Genomic DNA, 9,680 nt, shown 5'->3' on the forward strand with positions numbered 1-9,680 from the left:
AAATGTTTAATCAACATACATGGCACAATCCAAATGCCTCCCTGTTTGTCGTGTGGGTTGAATGCATCAGATATTTGGATTCTGGGTTGGGATGGATAATATCAAAGCGTTTGCGGAGGTCATTCTTTCAGCTGGCACCGAGCCACGGGTGTACAGCAGGGCAGAGATGAATCAGCACCCAGCTCCAGCTGTGCAGCCCGGGCAGAGATGAATGAGATGCAGTCGCGGCTCATCCCACTGTCAGGGGGGCCGGGACCTGAAAATGACCCCATCTGTTGAGGCCCGGCAGGCATGAGCTGCTGGCAAGGGTGGCACCAGAGTTTGGGATGGAGCTGGGTTGAGAGGACCTAGGGAAGGCGTCCTGGAGGAGGCCAAGCCGACAGAGCCTGGGACACCAGGGGCTATGGGCGGGGACCAACCTGGCAGGTTTGAGGTGAGGAGGATGGCTGAGGCTGGGGGCCTGGAGTGGGCATCTTGGAGATGCCAGGTGGGCTGAGAGGGAGGAAGGACAGTGGGGCCCAGCGAGGCTCACCTGGTGGGTGCTGCACTGTGTGTGCAGCCACCAGGCTTGGAAGGACCATCACCAGCTGGGCCAGAGCACTAGGGACCTACTCAATGCCATGGATGTATTGGAGGGGGGTAGAACCAGGGCTACCTCTAGGCAACAGTGCTCCACGCCCTGGCACCTACAGCCAGGGGTCAGGGCCTGGGCAGCACTCGCCCAGCTGACATGAGTGAGCTCTGTTCTCCTGCACCCGACCCACACGGGCTCCGTGTTCCTGCACCTGGTGTGTGCGGGCTCTGTGCTCCTGCACCCGACCCACGCGGGCTCCGTGCTCCTGCTGAGGCAGTGCTGGGTGTCCGTACTGATCAAGGCCAAGGTAGAGGAGGTGTCCCATGGGAGGCCTGCAGGTCCCAGGAGGGTGGAATCGAAGCAGCCTGCCTGAGCCCAGGGCGGAGGCTCTCCTTCCCAACCGGGGCAGGACCCAGAGGAAGAATGAGGCCACAGAGGCAGGTCCTGACCAGGCCCCTGGAAGGCAGCAGTGTGCTGAGAGCCTTGAGAAAGAGTGGAGGCCCCGGTGACCACAGCCTCATGACTGCTGAGGGCCAGGGCCAGAGTCTTCTTCCTAACTGCGCCCCTCTCCCTTTCTCCATTTCCCCATAAACCCTTGAAACAGAGGAGCCTGTGTGTGTGTTTGTCCTTGGGGCCGCCGAGAAGTGGCAGCAGAGGGTCCTGCCCTCCACAAGGCACAGGAGCAGGGACCATGAGTGACCTGGGAACACCGGCCCCGGGCTCCCTGACTCCCTCTGTCTGCCCCGGCCTCCACTTTAAGTCACACCCAACAGTTGTGAGATGTCGGTGTTTCTGTTGCTAGACATTCCTGTTGCTGTGCAGCAGCTGGGGGGTGGGACAAAGGACTCCCTCTTCTAATTTTTAAAATGCAAAGCAAACCACATGTGGACCCTCAGGAGGAGCTGCCTTTCCTCCTGCTCCGTGGCTCCTCCCGCTTCGTGCCTCCTCCCATCTGACAGCTCCCCCAGCCTGCTGGGCACTGAGTCCTCTGCTGTGGGGGTTGCCGGTGCCACTTCCCCTCTCCACAGCCGTGCAGTGCCCGGCTCAGCTCAAGTTCACAGCCCTTTCAGCTGGTGTACCCGTGGACACCCGCCTGGTCACAGTGGGATATGCAGCTGGCAACCTGCTCCAGCCATCCTGCAAGTCACTGTGAACGCCCTCAGGCTCCAACAGCAAAGCCACTGGTCGGAAAGAGGCTGGGCTCCTGCACACCCGCCAGCGATGGCTGCCCTTGTCCATCCTGTTCCCTGAAGGGGAGCGGCTGCTGGAGGGTGAAGCCGCTAAGGTTTGAGGGTGAAGCCACTGGTTTGATCCCTCCGCCCGCATCGCAGTTGCTTCACCAGCCACAGAAGCACGGGGGAGTCAAAAATGGGAAGGACAGAAATGGTTCCTGACCACGCGAGCTGGAGGTTGAGTGGGATGGTCTAAAAATCGACTGACTAGTAAATGGGTGAATTAGCATACTGATGAATGCGTATTGATCCATTTTTCTGAAAATGAAATGTTTTTATCATCAGTTTTGATTGATGATAAGATTATACAAGCAATTACTCAGAATGATTACAAGTCGTAATTAGGCTGGGAGGGGAGCGTGAAGGGTGCTGTGCTGGAGACCGGATCGGGGGCAGCCCCGCGGGAGCTGGGCAGGGTTGGAGCCTCCGCAGGGAGGAGGACGGAGCCTTCCCAGGGCCACGGGCCAGGAGGGAGAGGCGGCCGGGCTGGGTCAGAGCGAAGGAGAGGGGGGCACTGGGCGCTGCTCTCAGAAAGGCGCAGTGACAGGAGGCCATTTCTGGCTCTGGATTCTCACCGTAGAACAAGACGCTAGAACACAGTGCTCAATACGGGCCTCCTGCTCTGAGAAGACGTGGTTCCGATTGCGGCTTCGGGGTCTCCAAAATCTGCCCATCAGCAGGCACCGCACGTCCAAGGCCAGGACCGCATCCGACACCGCCACCTGCTGGTAGCGGGAACATGACGTCTCGGGGCCAAATGTGAAGAACACGTTCAGGATATTGAATTAGAGAAATATCAAACTCTTTTAAATTCCATCACAGCTACCAAAACCAAACTGGGGATGTAAAGAATTTTTCAGCACATTGTGTACTATTTAAATTGCACACACACAATAAAGGCTTGCTAGACAGCCGAATGCATTTTTATTTTCAAACATAATGCATGTCGTGTGATGGTTAAAATCATATCGTGATTGTGCTAATCATAGGACACACTGCAGGCCCCCTTCATGTGAGCCTACTGTGGTGTCCTATGTACATTCAAGTTTGATGAGTTAATAGTCACTATAGGCTTGTGTGGTGGCTCACACCTGCAATCCCAGCACTTTGGGAGGCTGAGACAGGTGGATTCCTCCAGACCAGTCTGGCCAACATGGCGAAACCTGGTCTTTACTAAAAATACAAAAAATTAGCTGGGTATGGTGGGGCAGGCCTGTAGTCCCAGATACTCGGGAGGCTGAGGCAGGAGAATGGCGGGAACCCGGGAGGCAGAGCTTGCAGTGAACCAAGTTCGCGCCTCTCACTCCAGCCTGGGTGACAGAGCGAGACTCTGTCTCAAAAAGAAAAAAGAAAAAAAAAAAAAAAAGTCACTATAATGAGTGAGCCTAGTGGATTCCACCGACCAAAGGAGCCTTGAGCCGCCTTTTGGAAAATCTCAAATTTTAATTGTATACATATTAGCATAGTGAAAACTGCAGTCTTTCCTCACATTTTCAAATGTTTTGAAAGCGTCTGCTCTACAAACTTTTATTTAGACTTTCCAATGTAAGTTCGTCTATGCCATTGTGACTTCATTGGTTTAAAACCCTATTTTGCAAAGGACCTTGCTTTGTTAGGTGGATGGGGAGGTTCCCGTGGCTTTATGCTGCAGGCTCTGTGAGGGTGGAGGCATGACACTGAGCTGGGCCAACACAGACTGGCCTGATTCGAAGCTTTGCTTCATTGCATAGTAAACTTTCTGTGTCAAGCTGCAGGGTTACTGCAGGATTTTAGAGCCATGTTTGAAACCTGTCCACAGAGCTCAAAGCAGACTGGCAGAAGGAAATCATATCGTTTATCAGACAGGCCAGAGGCATCCCAGAGCAGAGTCCCTCTGTAGCCAGTTTAGGAATGTCGCTTTCCAAGTGACAAGTCAGTGGGCTGGGGGTCTTGTCAGGGATTGTAACTTGCACGTGCACTCCTACCTCACACTCCCATCCCTCAGTAAGTGTCTTCTTTGCTTGAGGCAAACACGCTGCCTTCCTCCGCCTCCCAGGTTCAAACCATTCTCCTGCCTCAGCCTCCTGGGTAGCTGGGATTACAGGCTCCTGCCACCACACCTGGCTAATTTTTGTATTTTTAGTAGAGATGGGGTTTTGCCATGTTGGCCAGACTGGTCTCAAACTCCTGACCTCAGGTGATCCACCCGCCTCGGCCTCCCAAAGTGCTGGGATCATAGGCGTCAGCTGCTGTGCCTGGCCCAAGCTGCTATTTTAATTAAACTTTTTGCATATAAAATGGAAAAAAAAATCCCTCTGTAACTTGGGTGATCTAGACCAGGGGTTTGCAAACTGTTTTTGAAAAGGGCCACGTAGTAAATATTTTAGGTTTTGTGGGCCTAGCAATCTTTGTTAAACAGTCTTGTTTTTATGTGGTTTTGTTTTTACAACCCTTTGACAAACATCAAAGCCATTCTGGCACGAGGGCTGCATGCAGCGGGGCAGCTTCTGCCGGAGGCTGTGGTTTCCTGGCTCCTTCCCTAGAGCTGTCCCTCACTTCGCCTGCAAGCCCAGAAACACATTTTCTTATGTTTCCAAAATAAACACGTCCTGCGAGTGAGGTAGATTGCCATTGATGTGGGCCATTGTGAGTGTTTTATTAGCGTGTCATGAAAGTCTTAAACTGGCCGGGCGCGGTGGCTCAAGCCTGTAATCCCAGCACTTTGGGAGGCTGAGGCGGGTGGATCACGAGGTCAGGAGATCGAGACTATCCTGGCTAACATGGTGAAACCCCGTCTCTACTAAAAATACAAAAAACTAGCCGGGCGTGGTGGCGGCGCCTGTAGTTCCAGCTACTCGGGAGGCTGAGGCAGGAGAATGGCGGGAACCCGGGAGGCGGAGCTTGCAGTGAGCCGAGATCGCGCCACTCACTCCAGCCTGGGAGACACAGCGAGACTCCGTCTCAAAAAAAAAAAAGAAAGTCTTAAACTTCCGCCCAATTTTCTTTTGAACTTTCCGTGAATTTTGTGAATGTACCTTTACGTAGAGTTGGGATCATCGGCGGCCAATAGTCCTCTTCAGCGTTTGCGCTTCTCGTATTTCACAGGCTCATCATAGACGGATCACGTGTTCTATGGTACTGTTATGATTTGTCTCTGGCAGATAAACATTTGGGACTGAGAAGCAAAACTTCTAGCAACGGCCCATGGGGTAGACTAAAAGCCACCAAAAGCCTCTGCGTGTGTCCAGCCACAGTGGAAGCTTCTTAGGGGCCATAATCACAGCTGGGCGTGGTTGAGATACAGGGGAGGGAGCAGGCGGCACTGAATACTCTTCCTTAAGTTGGAACACGCAGGACTTGAAGTGCATACTCCACTCTCCACGTTGTGCGTCCTGGAAACACAACCTCACTCAGCAATCGACTTCCCACCACACCTGCTGGCAGCACTGTGCTGGAGTAGACTGTCGAGGGTCAAAAGAAACACGGGGCGTACTCCCTGCTCCGGGGGCTGGGGGCCTGAAACACAGATGTGGGTGCAAGAGCGCTCACCCGTAATGGTTAAATAGCAATTTAAGGCTGTAGGTCACAAGACTCAAACAAGCTTTGCTGTGAGTGTTGTACCAGTCAGTGCAGCTGTGGGAACAAAACACCCAGACCAGGCGGCTCCAACAGCAGGCATTTATTGCTCACAGTTCTGGAGGCTGCAAGTCCCAGATACAGATTCTGGCTGACTCGGTGCCTGGGGAGGGCTCTCTTCCCAGCTTGCAGACAGCCACCTTCTGCTGTGTCCTCTCCCTCCTGCAAAGACACCATCCTACCATGTGAGGGCTGTACCCTCATGACCTCCTTTAGACTAAATTACACCCTTGTAGGCCTCATCTCCTGTCACAGACACACTGGAGTTAGGGCTTCACCATGACCTGGGGGCGGGGGTATAATTCATTTCCCAGCAGACATTCCTGCAAGAAGGAGGCAAGGAGCTCACACTTCTGAGGCTGAGATCCTTTGCTCGGACTCCAGGCTGGCTTGCTCATGTACCACATGTGACCCTGAAAATCTATTTGTTTATTTATGAGCTAGGGTCTCACTCTGTCGCCCAGGCTAGAATGCAGTGGTACAATCTTGGCTCACCACAGCCTTGACTTCCTCCTGGGTTCAAGCGATTCTCCCATCTCAGCCTACCAGGTAGCTGGGACCACAGGTGTGCACCACCACCCCTGGCTAAGTTTTGTACTTTTTGTAGAGACAGGGTCTCGTCATGTTGCCCAGACTGGTCTCGAACCCCTGAGCTCAAGAGATTGGCCAACCTCAGTCTCCCAAAGTGCTGGGATTACAGGTATGAGCCACCGTGCCCAGCCTCTCAAAGCCTCCATCTCTTCATGTATAAAATCACAATAATAATAGAATCTCCATTACAGAGTCATGGAAACTAAAATAAAATAACAGAGGCACTAGGGTTAGAAATGCCTGTCAATTAGCAAGGGGCCAACACCTGTGGAAGATAGTTCAAAAGGGCTGAAGTGGTATTCAAATTCCCAGTAGTTGTTGTTTAGAAAACACACATCTACTAGGGAATGTTAAAAATAAATCTTATATAGTTCAGAAAAGTTTAAGAAAGAAAAAAACTGAATTTGAGAATTTAATGAGGAAAACAGAGAAGGAGTCTGAGAAGGTGCTACTCTCTCATCACCTTGTTTTCAAATGTCAGCTGGAACAGTTTTATAAGGAGATGCACCCCTCACCTACACTTGGTTACCCAGTGGTACCATTTACGTTCAAGAGACTGGAAAAAGGAACTTGATTCTTTCCTTTTTATTTACCCAGTTTTTAGTATAAGAAGTTGGTTTCCCATCCCTCTCAGAAGGTAACCCATTGGATGAACTCGTGCTTTTATCCACATCTGGCTGATTCCTCGCAATTCTTATCCTCACTGGAATTGAATTTGTCCCGTTTTCAATTCCACCTGTAGAGTTAGCTTATTCCTCGTTCCTCCATATAAGACTGTTTATGGGATGTAACCTTGATGTTTCTGTTGCTCATTCGTATGAAAGTGCTTATAAGATTAAGAATTTAACTTTCCTGAACCTCTAGGAGGAGGGTGGGGGCATGAAGTTTGTATAATTTCACAGACCGTTCTCTGCTCTTGTTTTTGATCCGTGTTTTAAAAGAGGATGTGTCACTCGCTGAGGCTTCCTGGCCTGCTCCCTTCCCCCATGTCGATCTGGTCATTGTCTTTTTTTCCGGCTCTGCCAATCCTGTCTCGCTCGGGCTTAATCCGCTCCCGGGAGTTGCAGTCTGGGGTGGGGCTCTGCCTCAGAAAGGAGCCCTCCAGGTTTAGTTCCCGGGCGGAGCCACTGGCTGGGCACAGGGAGACTTGTGGCATTTGAAATGAGGCTGGTCAGATTCAACATGTGCTGTGAGTGTAAAATACACACCAAGTTCATAGACTTAGCATGACAAAAGTAAGATTTTATTAGTGATTTTCTGTGTGAAGTAGTTGAAATGGTAATCTTTTGGATATATTGGGTCAAACAAAATAAATCATTAAAATTAACTTGTAGGAATAACTTTTCCTCTTCGATCAGGGAGCTTTTCCAGGTTATATGTACAATGACCTCTGCAGGCATCCGGTGCGGTGGGGAAGCTTCAACCTGGGACTCCCATAAGCCGCTCAGGGCTTGGGGAGTCTCCTGGGGATGCTGAGGGTTGCATGGAGGCTTGAGCTTTGCACCCAGCTGCATCCTCGCCTTCAGGGAATGCCTCTTTGGGGTCCCTGGGGAGCTCACTGACTCCATTCCTCCCCTTCTTTCAGCCAGGTTTTATTTCTGCTCGCTCCCAAGTCAGGCTGTCACTTGAAAATATTTTTTGTGACAGAGACTGTCAAGAAGAAGACTGTTCATATTCACTTTGTGGGATTTTCTTATTTCCTTCTTTTCCCAAGTGATAGTCTTCAGTGCTTGTGTGTGTGTGTGTGTGTGTGTTGTATTTGTGTGTGTTGTGTATTTGTGTGTGCCTGCATGCAAGTTTTTGTGTATTGTGTATTCGTGTGTCTATGCATGCATGTGTATGCGTGTTGTGTATTTGTGAGCGCATGCATTCAAGTTTGTGTGTTGTGTATTTGTGTGTACATGCATTCAGTTTGTATGTTGTGTATTTGTGTGTGCATGCATGTTTGTGTGTGTGTTGTGTATTCGTGTTGCATGCATGAATGTTTGTGTGCATGTCAGGATTCTCCAGAGAAACAGGACCAACAGGATGTAAAACACAAAACCCAACATAAAAGGAGATTTATCTTAAGGAATGGCTCATGTAATTCTGGAGGTGCTGGGTGGGCTGGAGGCCCAGGGAAGAGTTGCTGTTGAGTCTTCGGTCCCTGGCAGAATCCTGGGAGGTCAGGCTTTTTGTCTGAAGGCCTTCAGCTGAGTGTGCGAGTCCATCCACGCTGTGGAGGGCAATTTGCTTGACCCAAAGTCCATGGATGAAAATGCTAATCACACCTAAAAATGCCTTCATGGCAATGTCAAGAATAATGATGATAAAAGATTTGGCTACAGTGGCCTAACCAAGCTGACACATAAAAATTAACCATCACGATGTGCGGATATATATAATATATGATGTGGGGGATGTGCGGATATATATAATATATGATGTGGGGGATGTGCGGATATATATAATATATGATGTGGGGGATGTGCGGATATATAAAATATATGATGTGGGGGATGTGCGGATATATATAATATATGATGTGGGGGATGTGCGGATATATATAATATATGATGTGGGGGATGTGCGGATATATATAATATATGATGTGGGGGATGTGCGGATATATATAATATATGATGTGGGGGATGTGCGGATATATAAAATATATGATGTGGGGGATGTGCGGATATATATAATATATGATGTGGGGGATGTGCGGATATATATAATATATGATGTGGGGGATGTGCGGATATATATAATATATGATGTGGGGGATGTGCGGATATATATAATATATGATGTGGGGGATGTGCGGATATATATAATATATGATGTGGGGGATGTGCGGATATATATAATATATGATGTGGGGGATGTGCGGATATATATAATATATGATGTGGGGGATGTGCGGATATATATAATATATGATGTGGGGGATGTGCGGATATATATAATATATGATGTGGGGGTAGATAGAGATATCTATAGATAGGTATCTCTGTCTCCATGTGTATCTATCTTTTAATTTTTTATTGAGATGAAATATATTTACATCATTTATCATCTTTACCATTTTAAGTGTACAGTTCAGTAGTAATAAATACATTTATAATCTCTCTTTTCATCCCCCCTTTCCAGGTTTTCAAAACTTATTTTCAACATAAGCATTGCTGTAAATAACTAGCTTGCCGTTACCTATACATATGTTGTTGGTTGGATACCATTACTAAGACTAGCTAAAGCCAAATTAGCATTAATGTAACTTTTTGTTTAACATTGCAACAGATGATTGGTATGGCATTATTTACATTTTAACTGTCTGTCTTCTGTAAAACGCCTCTGAATTTCTTCTTAAAGGAACAGCTCTTGCTGGGTTTTTCCCATAGAAGGATGAAGACCGTTCTGACGGTGTGGCGCTCCCTCTAGTGGCTGAGGGTCGCTAGCTCACCGGCGAGGCTCCCAAGGCCGGATTTGTGCCGGAGATGCCCGAGCGCCTCTAACACCCTCGTAGGCAATTCAGGAGGCGAACACTAGTCTGATCATACGGATGAGACTGTGGCTGTATTAACAATGTGTGTGTAATCCACAGCGGTATAATGAAATGTGGAATAGCTGCATGACTCCAAACGACTGTTTTCCAAATGACCGATGCGTGACGTTAAATGGTAAAAGATCCC

Source organism: Macaca fascicularis, chromosome 8, assembly GCF_037993035.2.
Source record: "Macaca fascicularis isolate 582-1 chromosome 8, T2T-MFA8v1.1".
In the NCBI taxonomy this organism is placed as follows: Eukaryota; Metazoa; Chordata; class Mammalia; order Primates; family Cercopithecidae; genus Macaca; species Macaca fascicularis.